The sequence below is a fragment of the Microtus pennsylvanicus genome, chromosome 4, assembly GCF_037038515.1.
Source record: "Microtus pennsylvanicus isolate mMicPen1 chromosome 4, mMicPen1.hap1, whole genome shotgun sequence".
NCBI lineage: Eukaryota > Metazoa > Chordata > Mammalia > Rodentia > Cricetidae > Microtus > Microtus pennsylvanicus.
In genome coordinates this window covers 90,186,973-90,202,297 of record NC_134582.1, presented here as the reverse complement: position 1 = coordinate 90,202,297, position 15,325 = coordinate 90,186,973, and positions in this window count along the sequence as shown.

The window sequence follows — 15,325 nt, the reverse complement described above, 5'->3', positions numbered from 1 at the left end:
CCAGAATGATGGCGGTTCAGTGCTAGAAAATTCCCTCCCTCGTAGGCCTGGGACTGCCTGTGCAGGTGCTGTGGGTCTGGCCTTAGGTTCAAGAGCACTTGGGGAAGTGGTGACTCCCAAGGAATAGAAACTCAGAAAGAGGTAACAGCTGAACACAGCTCGTTTCAGCAGAATTAACTCAGAGGGCGAAGAGAGGCAGGGTGTGACCATCTCGACTCCAGAATTAGCAATGTCCATTTGGAAAGTCGCTTTCTGACTTTTCCCAGCCCCGGATTCCTCTCCAATGGCTACATACCTGTTAAATGATTTTGTACATATTTCTAGATGACAGACTTGGCGTGGGTGTGGCGCAAAAAAGAAAGGGGAAAGAGGTTAACGACCACCCATAAAACAAGCAGCCCATGGAGCCGCCGGCTAATTTTTACAGCTGGATTTTTATAAACTCCTTGAAGAGTTGGGTGAGGGACCGGTTTACGATGTTACCATGGCAATACTGCGGGTTTTTGAGAAAATACTGGTAGACGCTGAAGCGGATGGACCGTGGGGGAACAAGCGCTGTGGATCGGACAAGCAGGAAGGAATTTAAGACCCTCCCGGAATATTTCACAGCAGAATGCTTCCCTGAGCTGTCACTGGATTTAATTATCTGTGGAGTGATGGGGGAAGGGTTAATCCAAGGTCACTGTGGGGGAAAGGGAAGCTTGTGACTCGGGCTGCTATTTTGATATCTGCTGAATGCCACGTTACAGTCAATGAGGACAGTGGATGAGTTCAGCCGGGAAATAATAGGCCTCGTAGATTCTTTAAATCAATTTGATATGACAGAGTTCAGCGACTGAATTTCCGTAGATATTTCTCGCAGATTCTTTCTGCCGATCCAGGATTTTCTGGTAAAGTGTTAAAAGTGACTGCCAAGGAAGAAGGATTTGCCAGTTTTCAAGTTGAGAAACAATTTGTTTAAACTCAATTAAAAACAATTGTTTTGTTTAATTGTGTTTTGTACTTGAATTTGCCTGTTTACACTAGCTCAAGTCTTTGGTTTCCCCTCGTATTCACGCAGAGGGTGTCAACATTTCTTCTCAGAAGAAGCTTGCTTGGGTGAAATAAACTGCGGTTCTGTGCAGAGATCTGTGTGAGGGAAATGTGGTAGCCATATTGAGCTCTCCCCTCAACAGACAGACAACCTCTGCTGTGGGTCAAAAATTTTCCAGGAGCCTTGTTCCCAAAGGTCACTGGGACAGAGAGGTCCCAGGCCCAGAGCCTGAGAAGCAGGATATCTCCCTCAGAGAAAGTCACCCAGGGCCATAGAAGGTGTGATTTAATTGTTAGTCACCTCTGCATAAACCCAAGCCACAGTCATACAAAATGATCTGTTAAAGACGGGCTATTTCAATAATATAGTCACACCAAAGAAATGTCTGGTATCTGAAACCTCTTACAGCCACCAGATAGGATACTTTGTGATAGGTTCATACACGAATTTCTTCATATATGTTTTTATATAATATTTTAGGGACAGTTTAATGCCTACCTCCTCCCCCACTCGCTAATCGTTTTACTAAGACGTCACACTCATACCCCAAACTGAATCTTTAGTCTGCCTGGAGTCGTGTGAATGAGGAAACATCTATTTACCACTAAGTAGTAACGGGGAGGGGCTAGAACACCAGCTAATTTTAGCAGACTCAGGGAACAGTAACTCACAAGACGATCCTATGGTATATGAAAACCAAAGGCTTCCACAGCTGTGGACACTGGTGTGTGTGGTGTTCGTCTTTCTCTACTAAGCGTACTGCACTCCAAATAATGTCCTTGTTAGTCAACTGGGAGCAAATTGTAGGATTTCCCTTCTCAATATGGAATAATATTCCAGAGAGAGAGAGAGAGAGATATCCTTGAGACATTCATCTACCAGTGCACACTTACACAGATTATATTATGAATAGCATTGCAATAACATTAGAAGTAAGGGACAAAGAAAGACCATTATTCCACAGGTACAAAGTCACAGTTAGATCAGGGAACACATTTCACAGTTTCCGGCATTCTGTTGCACAGTAGAGTGGACTTTAATAATATTTAATTATGTGTTTCAAAATAGTTAAAGAATTTTAAACATTCTTTCCACAAAGAAACAAGAAATGTGTATGCTAATCACCCCTATTTGATCATTACATATAATGTGTGTATGCATCGATGCTTGACAGGACACATAAAAATGTATATAGTTGTTTCACCAAATAAAAATCAAACTTTTCAACAGAGGCAAAGGGAAAATGCAAGCCATCAAAAAACAATGTTTTTACATTGGGTGCTGACTATCATTCCAAGCCAACGTACACTCAAAGAACACTGTGGAGGAGACCTTGGGCAACTCTAACCACATTGCCATCTGCAGAAGACCTTAAAGGAATTCCCCTGAGCAGCAGGCTTAGAGGGGATGGTTTGAGATTGAGCACAGTCTTCACCAGCTGCCTTGGGGTTGGCCTTGGGGATTAAGAGCTAGACAGCTGAGGAGGAACGGCAGTGGTTGTGGGAAGGAGATACTATAAAGTCTCTACTCCAACACCTCGCTTGATTCAGCCAGTTAAAATCTGACTATCACATGCATTTCCGTAGTAAGCATTAACTGGATGCCAATGGCACTGGATGCGTTCCTGTATAGGTCAGCAGAATCTGAATAGGAGTTGCTTGTTGAATTCACACATGTTCTGAGAATGTTTCCCTAAACCCAGTCTATCTGTCTATCTATCCGTCCGTCCGTCCGTCCATCATCCATCTATCTATCTATCTATCTATCTATCTGTCTGTCTGTCTATCCATCATCTATCTATCTATCTATCTATCTATCTATCTATCTATCTATCTATCTATCTGTCATGTATACACACACCAATAAAGGGCACCAGATCTCATTACAGATGATTGTGAGCCACTATGTGGTTGCAGGGAAGTGAACTCAGGACCTCTGGAAAAGCAGCCAATTGCTCTTAATTTCTGAGTCATCTCTCCAACCCCCATTGCTCTTTTCTTAATGCCAGCACTGAAGTTAAATTTTTTATGCCATTTTTTGGAATGATTTGAAACTTCTTAGGTGACTCCACCTACAGTTGACCACAGTAAAGAAAATTCAACACGTACATGTAACGCATAGAGCATTTGCCAGAGCAAGAGCTTTCCCATTTGCATGACAGAAGCCTTGCGGATTGTTGTGGATATTCAGTTCATTGTGGGTCTGAGGGTAGGAAATGGTGAACTTGATAAAGAGTCAGATCTGCCAAGGAAGCAGTGCAGCTGCCATGAGCAAGGAAAACTGGGAGACCTTTGGGAGATTTTCAAATGTCAAGGCTAGGATTGAAGTTAGAGAGCATGGTTGCCAAAACTGTGGGGATGTTTTAAAATGTGGTTGTGCTTCTGTTTAACTGTGTTGGTGTCAACCGCCTGAGGTGGTGACATGGTTACTTTTGTGCACTTGCCATTCTCCAGCCCTTCCAGCTAAAGAAGGGCCTTTGAGACCAGCAGTTAGCTTGCAAGAGAAGAGAGTTCATGAGTAGGAAAAGATCACGGGCATGAGGCAAGTCCCTGCCAATTTCTATGGCTCTGAAGAGAATAGTCACCCGAGACACCTCCCAAATCAAGCTCACTTAGAAAAACATGGCAAGAAGGCTCGATATTAGGACCTTAATGAGCAAGTTCTTTTTGGTAGCATCTCAACTGTTGCCCGAACCCCCCTTCTTAAAATAACCGACAGGGGAAGACCCGATCTTGGCTTCACAGTGTCGGCACATGTGTGAGCTACTTTGCCACTTTATTTGTCCCTTCTTGATTCTCTACATGCAATGACCCTTGGCTTTGGGAAATCAGATATCTTAGAAAACTATGAGAACAGTGCTTTTCATATGGGTCTGTAATGTGTCTCCCTATTGATTGCATCAAAACTCCTGAGATAGGCATGTATGCCCATGTGTGTGCACAAGATTGCCTGTACATGTGTGCATGCACACATGTATGTTTATGATTTGAAACAGCCTTTGCTTTCTTTAGATCAGTAGAACCTTCCATTATATTCTCTCCTCCTAGCTTGCTGACCCTCTGCAGTTTTATAGCCAAAGTCCTTTTGCTGCTGCCTCTTAAGCAAATGCAAAGCACAGCTACATCTCCGCTGTCGCAAAGAATGATTTTCCAGAAATCATTTTCATTAAACTCTATATGTCTTATACATGTTTTTGTAAAGACAGATGGATCTCTCCTACGGTTGGACTGTTGACAGGCAAGAGGACAAAGCTGGGGCTCGGAGTGCTGGACATGCTAGCTTGAACTTCTACCACTTCAGAGCATGGAGGAAGGGAAAGGGTTTGTGATGGGGGAGAGTCTTCTGTTTTGTGTTAATTTCATTGGTTAAATAAAGAGACTGCCCTGGCCCTTTAATAGGACATAAAATTAGGTAGGCGGAGTAAACAGAACAGAATGCTGGGAGAAAGAAGCTGAGTCAGGGAGTCGCCATGATTCTCCCACTCCAGACAGACGCAGGTTAAGATCTTTCCTGGTAAGCCACCTCGTGGGCTACACAGATTATTAGAAATGGGTTAGTTCAATATGTAAGAGTTAGCCAATAAGAGGCTGGAACTAATGGGCCAGGCAGTGTTTAAAAGAATACAGTTTCCATGTAATTATTTCAGGGCATAAGCTAGCCATGCGGGCGGCCAGGTGCCAGGGACACAGCCCTGATGCTCTCTCAACAGAGTGGCGCCCAACGTGCTAATGAACTCCACATAAAACTTGAGAGACCTTAATTTTAATCAGAGAAAAAAAACAGAGTTTAACACAGCTTTTGGCTGTTAGTTGGTGGCGTGCTGTAGAGAGATTTCCTGATTCGGCATCAGCAGCAGAAAAAATGCTGTGTCATTTTAAAGCACGGCTTCCTGGGGCTGTGTTGCCAGCGTGAACTCTGGCTTTAAAGCATTTCAATGGATTTTATGGGACTGGATGTTTGTGTTCCCGCTTGGGATCGGAAGGAGAGTGATCTGAGACAGTGACGATGACTCTGAGCTCCCCCCGCCTGCTCCTGGACAGAAGGCAGAATCAGGCTTAGGCAGGCGGAAGAGCATGGCGGATTCCTGCCGCCATACAGAGATGTGTTTTCAGACTGCGCAGTGCTCTGCGTGTCAGATTTGGCTGTAACTTGGATGAAAAGAATTTCTGTGCTGCACGCTCAGTCTCAGAATTAAAGTGCTGAGTGCCGCTCCTACCTGACGGCCCCAGAGCTAGCACAAAATGGTACGTCCTCCATTTTGAAATTTTCCTGACTCAGCAGCAGGAAAAAAACTGGCTGTTTTAAAATGCCGACTTTCTGGGCTGTGCCGCCATTGCGATCTCTGTCTGTCTCCTGTGGGAGACAGAGCTTTTGAATGGAGCATTTGGAGTAAAGTGCTATGATTTGTTTGATGGCAACTAGACTCGCTGTGTGCCTAAAAGGAAGTCATTGTGTGCTATGGCTCAGAGGCACAAGCAGCTCCACCACGCTACTGGTGCAATGTGCAAGGATCAGAGGCACGAGTGGCTCCGCCATGTTGGACTGGGCGGGGCAAGCAGGCAGTACCTGTTTTTGACCTAGGAATTGTCACAGCTTAGATTCTTAAGCACTTAGTGATTTAAAGGCGCAAAACAAAGTGCTCCTGGATAGTAAAAAAAATTACAGATTCACAATAAAACATATTCAGACACTGTTGGATGAATGTACGTAGGCTTGGGAGAGAGAAGAAAAAGAATATAAAGAATAAAGTTAATGTCTTAAAAAAAGGTAAAGTCTTTAAAGAGACAGAGTACAGATAGTTAAGAGATTAAAAGAAATAAAGAAAAATAAGCCACGTAAAAATGGAAAATTCACAGAGAGTCTGGATTATGTACATTGTGTTTTCTTTAAAATTTTTGACTGTGAAGGAGCTAAGTACAGAGAGACATTTCATTACATGGGCTGCCAGGCTAAACCAGAATGGATATAAGTGTATTACGATTTCAAAATTTGGGTCTAAGGATATGATGCTTTGGAGAGGGTCTTCTTTTGTTTTCACAGAGGACCAGACCCTGTGGATTGATTCTATCCCGATATGGTATGATAGACCACGACCTCCCAAAAAGTTGCTGTGAACACCCTCAAAAAATTACTTCACTGAACTGACAACTGAGATAAACCTGGCACATACATTACACCCTAAATGATCTGATTAACAGCGCCCCAATTCAGCAGGAAGCAGTTTGGAGAGAAAAAACTGCGCCCATGTTCCCAAAATATAGTTTATAAATGTTCTTTTACATTTAAAGGGGAAAATGATATAGGTATGAATAATTTGCATTGGTATGGATTTTAAGGTCAATTTTGTTATATGTAGATGTATTTCTGATCTTGATTAAGGTATTGTGATTGTGTAGTTCATTTTTAAAAGGTAATGTATAATTAGGAAATATAGGTTGTTGATGGATAATCATAAATAATAGTCAAGTTTGTAGTCATGTTACTTAGATTTTCTATATATAGAGAGATATATTTCAGATAGGCATTCTTCATATCTCTCAAAGGCTGCAGAATATGGCATATAAAATATTTTAATAACTTAGTGATGGAGGAAGGTCATTGGTTAAAAAAATAAAGAAACTGCTTGGCTGGCCCTCATAGGTTAGAACATAGGTGGGTGGAGTAAGCAGAACAGAATGTTGGGAGGAAGAGGAAGTGAGCTCAGACTCCACAGCTCTCCTCTCGGGAGCAGACGCCTCAGAGAGACGCCATGCTCCCGGCTCCTGGGCAGACACACGCGATGAAGCTCCAACCCAGGATGGACGTAGGCTAGAATCTTCCCGGTAAGCGCACCTAGCTGTGCTACATAGAATATTAGAAATGGGCTAGTCCAGGTGTGAGAGTTAGCCTAGAAGAGGCTAGATAGAAATGGGCCAAGCAGTGTTTAAAAGAATATAGTTTGTGTGTTGTTATTTCAGGGCATAAGCTAGCCAGGTGGCCGGGCTGCTGCGAACACAGCCCCACCGCTCTGATTACTACAACTTAGGACTTTTCATGACAATGAGACACATCTGCTCCTGGCAGCACTAATCTACTTCAAGAGGAAGATGGGCATCGACGAGGATCGTTATGGAGTTTGATAGCCATTTGGGCAAGAAACTGCTCTTGCCTGGACTGTTGCATAAAATGGACACAGAGAACTTGCAGAGAGAGGACTGCTGAACTTGCCTAAAAGTGAGACGGTCTTTTGGGGTTCATGACTCATGAAAGAGTCTGCGAGACATTCTGCAGGACACAGCAGATAGTGACTGAACTGTCTTTGAAATTTCCTGCTTCATGGAAATGTCTGCTGGATACTATGGGCCTGAAGGCTGAAGATGGATGCCCCAATGGTACAGAGGAACTTTGGGTGATTGTACAGGCAGCGAGATGTCTCTGTCATTTCTAGAGCTTTGAATTTCTTGTTTGCTTAGGTAATATTATATCCTTCTGGAGTCTTTGATGGAGTTGAAGAATGGTTAGTTATAGTTTTCCTTGGCTATGATCAAAGATAAAGTAGATATAAATATTGTAACTGTAATTCTTGCTTGATATCTGTTTTGTTATATGTAATCTTACTATGTTAAAGTGAAAACCTTTCTTTTTTGTTTAAACAGAAAAAGGGGAAATGATGGGGGAGAGTCTTCTGTTTTGTGTTAATTTCATTGGTTAAATAAAGAGACTGCCCTGGCCCTTTAATAGGACATAAAATTAGGTAGGCGGAGTAAACAGAACAGAATGCTGGGAGAAAGAAGCTGAGTCAGGGAGTTGCCATCACAAACTCATTCCTTGTTCGGGGACACTACCTGGCAGAGTCAAGGTGAAAAAAAATATTTGTTGAATCAATGATTAAAAAAATTGAAGATGGCACTAATAACTGAATGAGCAGGAGCCCGTGTGCTCTGCCTACACATCCCAAGGTTGAGCTCTGCCTACACATCCCAAGGATGGGCTCTGCCTACACATCCCAAGGTTGGGCTCTGCCTACACATCCCAAGGATGGGCTCTGCCTACACATCCCTAGGATGGGCTAAGGCATTCTGTGTGAAAATGTAGGAAGACTGTGGAAAGAATGACAAGTGAAACTACCATGACAATACGGACAGTTAGGCTGGGGACAGAGGCAGAGGCTGCAATATTCACATGTGACAGGGAAAAGTGCAAAACTGTAGTTCCTGTAGGAAGCGGTACCCACATGATACCCATTACTTCTTGTTTAGCCCAAGGCTGGGCTACTTATCATCATCCCTTCATCCAGAATCCCTTCTCATCATCAAAACCCAGATGCAAAAGTAGTATGATCATGCAATCTGTGTGTTTATTAAAAATCCCAGAGAAGCACCATGTCCTTTACCCTATTCAATATCTTCAGCAACTGGGAGGTGGCAGATAATATTATTTTAATTACTATTGGGGAAACTGAGGCAAGAAGCTGATTTTTCAGCTTTCTAAACTTGTGCTCTGGCCATCGGACAAACAAAATTCTTCTGTTCACTTAGACTAATGCTAAAATTTATACAGGGTGAATATTCTTATGTTGTTTCCACAGGGCAATCTAAATTTTTCTTGTGATTGTTAAAACTAATGCTAATACCCATGCACGCACATGCACACACGATTTTGTCTGAGCTAGTATTTTAATGTAGTCCTCATTTACTTATAAGGGCATGAACCATAGCAATCCTGCAACACTGTCTTGCAATTTAAAATGTTCCTGTAATATCTATAACTGTAATATCACCAAGAAGCTTTTTTGAAAACTTCCCATAGAGGAAGAGAGAAGACACAAAAAGTTGCAGTCGTGGAGATGGGTGAGGGGTCACACAAGAAGTCTTAAAAAAAAAACCCATGATGCTATCAGTGCCGTTCCTAGTGTGGACACGGTTTATATTTCTAACCTGCAACGAAACTGTATGTCTCTGCCAAAGAGATAAACCAATGGGGAACATAAGAAACAGAAGGCTGTTTGTGGCTGCTGTTTGATCAGACTTTGGTGAGTTGTTCTCTTGATCCTCTGTGTTGACCTACATTATTTGTGAACCATGGATACTATCGCCACCATTCCATATAAATAAGCCGTTACTTCCAAATGTTAAGTCCTGCGGTGACTTGATCACCCTGAACTCCATTCTCTCCTCCAACCATACAGTAGATGAAAGATGCTATAAAAAAGGTTAGGGGATGGACAGAGCTGGAAACAGCTTTATCCTGGAGACTTTTTTTTTCAAGATCAAAATCAGAAGCCAACCTTTTAAGGAGCAGCTCTGAATTTAATTTCCTTCCCTTTGTTCTTAGTTTTAATTTCGCCCCAACTGCACTTGAATCTCCAGTGTTCTTCTTTCCCTTTGAATGTCAACGATTTGCACTTCTGTCGTCCCTTTCATCTGGGAACCACAAGGCTCTCTGAAGCTTCTCTGATGAGCTTCAGAGGAGTGATCCATCAGGTAAGTCCTTTGATATGCTTCTTTGCTGATTGCCTAGCAAGTGGAGACTCCTTCATAAGAGCAATGCCTTCTGGACCATAGTCTAAGGCGATTTCAAAGGGCGCTGGACTTGGATGTAAGGTTCTCATGGGGTAGGTTAGGGTTAGGGCTGCGCACACCTATGGAAGAGTTCATAATCACGTAAGCCCACATTGGCACCCTGGCTGAGCTTCAACAGCTCCGACTTGCACAGAATGCCTCGTCTGGAAAGTTCAATCAGCTATGCTTCTCAGGATACAGGTGCTTGGGATTGGATATGAACTGGGCATCCAGGCTGGCGGATGTATCCAGGGGTCTGCTGCTTTATGGTGATTGCTATCCAGTACTATAGAAGTATGAGACTCTAAGATAGTTTCATTTGATTATTTCCTTAGTAAAGCTAAAGTTCAGAGTAAACAAACAAAAACCAAAAGGAAGTCTGTTCAACTTCATGTTCACTTCCTGAGGCACCCTGGGCTATTTTCTTGATAAAGTCTAAAGTATGTCATAGACTCTCTGGACAAGAAGATCTAAAATCTATGTTGCAAGTGAGAAAGAGAATTACTCTGAATACCTGAAGCTAATTTTCATTTGACAGCTGTGTGATCAATGGTGCCTTGTCCCACAACCTCAGCTACCTTGACAAGTCGGACCAGTTCCATTGAAAAAGCACCCAGGAGCGCAATTTATCACAGTTCATGTTGCATGGGCATAGACCTGGGGAATCCTACTGGCAAGTTTACAGTGGCTCAGAGCTTACAGAGTAGAGCAAGTTTAAAGAAGTAGCCGATATGAGTGCTGTCATATTTCTTAAAAAAAAAAAAACCGTTAAACCAAACTAGCCATTTTGGGAGGGGGAGGCTGAGTAATAGAAAAACTTAACTCCTTTTTTTCCCACCAGGACAGACTGTACAGATTCTCTTTAAAAAGAAAATGTGTTTGTTGCAATATTTTGTGACGGGAACCAGTGACTTGTGGCACCTCTCTCCAGATCTGTGCCCATTCTTGCCAAAGAACTTTTGATGAGGATGAGGCATTAGCTGAATAGAAGGTAACATTTGAGGGCCCTGACTTCCATCATTCATGCCTGCCTTCAGGTTATTGGCCCAATACCAAATCACATTTAGCAGGAAGATTCTGGGTTAGTGACGTGACGAGAGCACAGGAGTCTCATGTCCCTTTCTGTCCAACCAGATAGCTCTCCCTAGCAGAGAGCTAATTTTGTCAGATTTCAGTTGTCATAAGGACGTCAAAGCAACAGGAAGTCCATCCTGTTTTCTGGTCTCACGGGAGTATGTTAAGGACCCAGAGAAAAAGCATTTCAAAACAGAGGCTCACCTGTGCACTAGTAACCTTCACATTACTGGAAAGAATGAGTCAATTAACTTATAAACACAAATACTTCTGGATGGCCATTTTGATGGTGAACACTCAGGATCAGGCAACTCCATGGGTTTGGCCTCCGGTAAGCGTGGAAACTGCCCAGGGATAGATGACTTGTTGGAGGGAGTGGTCACCTCTTGAGCCAGGAAGATAGAAAGAAAGAGATGCTGGGTCCCATAGCTCTCTTTAATAGTACCTTTTATTGATCTGAGGACTACCTACTAGGCTCACCTTTTAGTGGTCCACAGCACTTCCCAGTTCTGCCACCCCAGGGACCACACCTTCACATATGGACCTTTCAGGGATGTGATAACAACAAGCCACAGCCATGGGAAAGACCCATGGCATTAGCAATGTTCATTCACAGATGGCCATGAACAGAAATGCCATGACGGAACTATCAAAATCAGGTAATATTTCAAGAAGCCAAGCACAGAAAAGCAAATGCTGCATGATATACCATACAACATGTGAAGCATCTAAAGCAATTGTTTTCTCTGGACCGTGGAGGGTAAGAGAGATTGCTACACAAACATGAGGCCCTGAGTTTAAACCCCCAGCAACCGCATAAGCAAAGCACTGTTGATTTTATTGAGCTCTACATTTTTCTCTGCTCCCCTCTCTGCCTCTTTCCCTCCCCTTCAGCCCTCTCCCATGCTCCCAATTTATTCACTTTCCATGTAGATTAGATCTATGCATGTCTCTCTTAGGGTCCTCATTGTTGTCTAGATACCTCTGATTGGTAGGCTGGTGTTCTTTGCTTTATGTTTAAAAGCCACTTATGAGTGAGTACATGTGATAATTGCCTTTCTGTGTCTAGGTTACCTTACTCAGTTTGATGTTTTCTAGCTCCATCCATTTGCCTGCAAATTTCAAGATGTCATTATTTTTTTCTGCTGTGTAGTACTCCATTGTGTAAATGCACCCATTTTCCTTATCCATTTTTCGGCTGAGGTGCATTTGGGTTGTTCCCAGGTTCTGGTTATGACAAACAATGCTGCTATGAACATAGTTGAGCACATGTCCTTATGGCACAATTGAGCGTCCTTTGGCTATATACCCAAAAGTGGCATTGCTGGGTCTTAAGGAAGGTTGTTTCCTAATTTTCTGAGAAACCACCATACTGATAGCCAAAAAGGCTGTGCCAGCTTGCACTCCCACCAGCAATGCAGGAGTGTTCCCTTTACCTCACAACCTCTACAGCATAAGTTGTCATCAGTGTTTTTGATCTTGGCCGTTCTTACAGGTGTATGATGAAATCTCGAGTTGAATAAACTCAGTTCTGATATTAAATAGTATATACTTGTTTCAAATAATCGTAATTTGAAAATTACACAATAAAACTTTTATATTTTATATAATTTTTTAATTAAAAACTTTAGAAAGTTAGACAATCTTCACCATACTGAAGTCGGCATTTTGAATCTACCTTCCACATTCTGTGCCCTACAATCACCTCTATTCACACGCTGCAATACCTCCCTCAAGCCCACACTCATCCCTCACAATGGCTTACCCATAGACAAATTGTCAACAACACACACGGCCTTTTAAGCCTTATCCAAACTTAACCTTCAGTCTGTAGGATTGCATAAGATATAGCAGCTGTTTTATTAAAAAAAATATTGACTGGTGGACTAAATTTGTGTGAAGATTTTGATATCTGAGCAGGAATAGGGCAAATACAGTTGAGTAGTGCTTAATAAGTGGGCCAGATGATCTCTGGGAGTAACATCCCAGAAGGTGGAGAAATAGTTACCCATAGAGTCATCTGAACCCACTTCTTAGGATTCAACTGTAGACTACCAAAGGTATATCAGGCATGTACAGGTGATTGGTATCATGGTTTCAATGTGGGCTAAAGAGACGAGTGTCAATCTCAAAAGCCATTACAGTGAAGAGAAATTTTAGAAAGATTTAATAAAAAGGGCAATTGTTCTTACTGGAATTTGCATGGATCACATTCCTTGTGGGTCACTAATCTGACCAATGTAGGGAATGAGATAGAAACCACTGAATTGGACTTGACAATAGTCCACTCTGAAGTAAAGGGAGCACAGAAAAGCAAAAGCAAGGAGAGAGTTCCCTGGGTGCAAACTGGGGAAAATGAAGTGGATTCCTAGTGTGTTACCTCATTCAACACCAGCCCTGTGCTAGTCAATGGTGTACCCAGGACTTGGATAGAGATTTTAAAGAGCACATTGGCTGGAGTCTTGGGTGACTTCTGTGTCATACAGAACAAAATGTTTATTGAGAGAAGTCTTCTGAGCACACACAACAGTAGGGGAAAATGGCAACAATACTGTTAGAAGATACTTGACAAAAATGAAATATTAGGATTTACATCTTCTCCAGGAATTGCATCTGTGTACAGGTTGGAGGAACTTGTGACTTCCCACACAATATGAGTTGACAGGGTGACCTAAAGCATTCTTCAATAAAACAAAGAATAGATAAACAAAGGCAATTCTCTTTTCTGCATGTTGGTAGATCACATTTTGGGAAAACTGCTTTGGGGTTCATGTTAGAACTGGCCTTTGAATTGGGAAAGTGGTAACACATATAAAATAGTTTCAGGCATTGCAGGCATATCAGATGAGAAACAGTGGAGAGATCTGAGGTGAACGACTTGGCAAGGGGATGGCTCAGGGGCCAAGGCAATTACCTTCCCTATCAGAAAGGTTGTCCCAAGAAGACATCTTGTCGGGTCTGTGGGACTAGTCCTACGGGTAGCAACAGCAGGTGGTAGTTATGCAGGTGCAGCGGCATTTCAGTGCAAACAAGGGATTAAAATAATCACAGCTGTGATTGAAAAGCCACTTACTGCTGTGTGTCAATGGGAATCTTTTGTTGGGAGCTTTGCCTGAATACACGGCAAATGGGCATTCTAAGTTCTCCTTCAGAAATATGCTGTTACCATAATGGCACAGTATAAAAATGTCTGAAGGTGTGCCCCCAATTCTATCTCTCCCTCCGTGTGTGTGTGTGTGTGTGTGTGTGTGTGTGTGTGTGTGTGTGTGTGTGTGTAAAATCAATATGAGAGTTGCAGCATCATTTTCTGACTTTCAGACTGCAGGGCTTTTCTGTGAGAAGGTCAGCTCCTTATGTCAACAAAATAGCATCTTAAGCAAAACCCCTGCAAGTGTCTGAGAAAGTGGCCCAGGCAGTGGACCCATCAGCAGGGATAAAAGATGAAAAGGCAGGTTATTTCTTCCTGTCCCTGGTAAGATGTACTCCATAAAGCATGGCACTCATTTTGATGCAAATGCTTTCATTTTAGAAGCACTGTTACTTCTCCCTGACTCATTCCCTCGACAAAAACTCAGGTCCTGATCTAAAAAAGATTCCAAATAAGGTGACACCAATTTCAGTTTCCTCAACTCTCTGATGAACCTGTACTCGCTACCTTCTTTGTTAGCAAACAGTTTACCACCCAGGAGTTGACGGTGGAACTCAGTGGTAGAGGCCACATCTGGCGTGAGCAGAGCCCCGCATTCTGTCTCCTGTACTGCAAATAAACCCAACAAGTAAGTTGGGTTTGGAGCCCATTTAGTAATATACTTTAGGATGTTTTCAACCAAATGGTGAGTTAAACTAGTTTTGATTTCAAGTTAGAGAGAGGCTATGCAAGACTAGAGTTTTTCTTGGACATGTGAAAGGGAAGCAACCCTCCAATTGAAGAGGTCCAGGAGGCATTAAGAGGAAGAGGGAACTAACTGCGGGACAAAGTGGTCCAGGCTGACCTAAAAGCAAGGAACCTCTGGCTTTACTTAGAGAAAGTGGTTTCGGCCAGATTTAGCTGTTTGCTGTCCCCAGCACTCCAACAGGTTTTAGTCTCCCCAGCTGACAAGGTAAAGCATGTCAGAAGGACCAGGGCTATGCACACTAGCTAGTGGCCGTCTCAAGGTCATGTTTAGTCAATGCTCATGTTAATCATGGTAAAAGAATCAAGAACCCTCAACTCTGGACAGTCATAGACATGATCAAAGTTCTCCTTCAGGGCAAGTGATATAAAAATAGGTTGTATCAAATATATAATATCACAACTGCTATTATTTCTCACTGAGTTTCAACACAATATATAATGGTCTGTGTGATACCAGGGCAAACTTCACACTGTTGCTACTCAAAACGCAACTGTATTTCCAGCTCTGATCATCATGTAAGGGTTTTTATTTTGTTCCTATGTCAGAGGCAAGGTGGCTTTTGTTTGTTTGTGTTTTGTTTTATTTTTAAGGCAAGTCCCTGGGATAGAATCACTCTAGAAGCCAGTGGAATGAGCACATGTGTGCCGTGTTACAGACCGTGTTATAAAAGCAGTTGTTTCTGCTCTTTTACCACTGGAGTGTCCATCCTGTAGGTCTAGGAGGTCACAGGATCTTCAGCCATTTGCATGGCTGCTGCACACATGATCTGAGTGGAAGAGGGG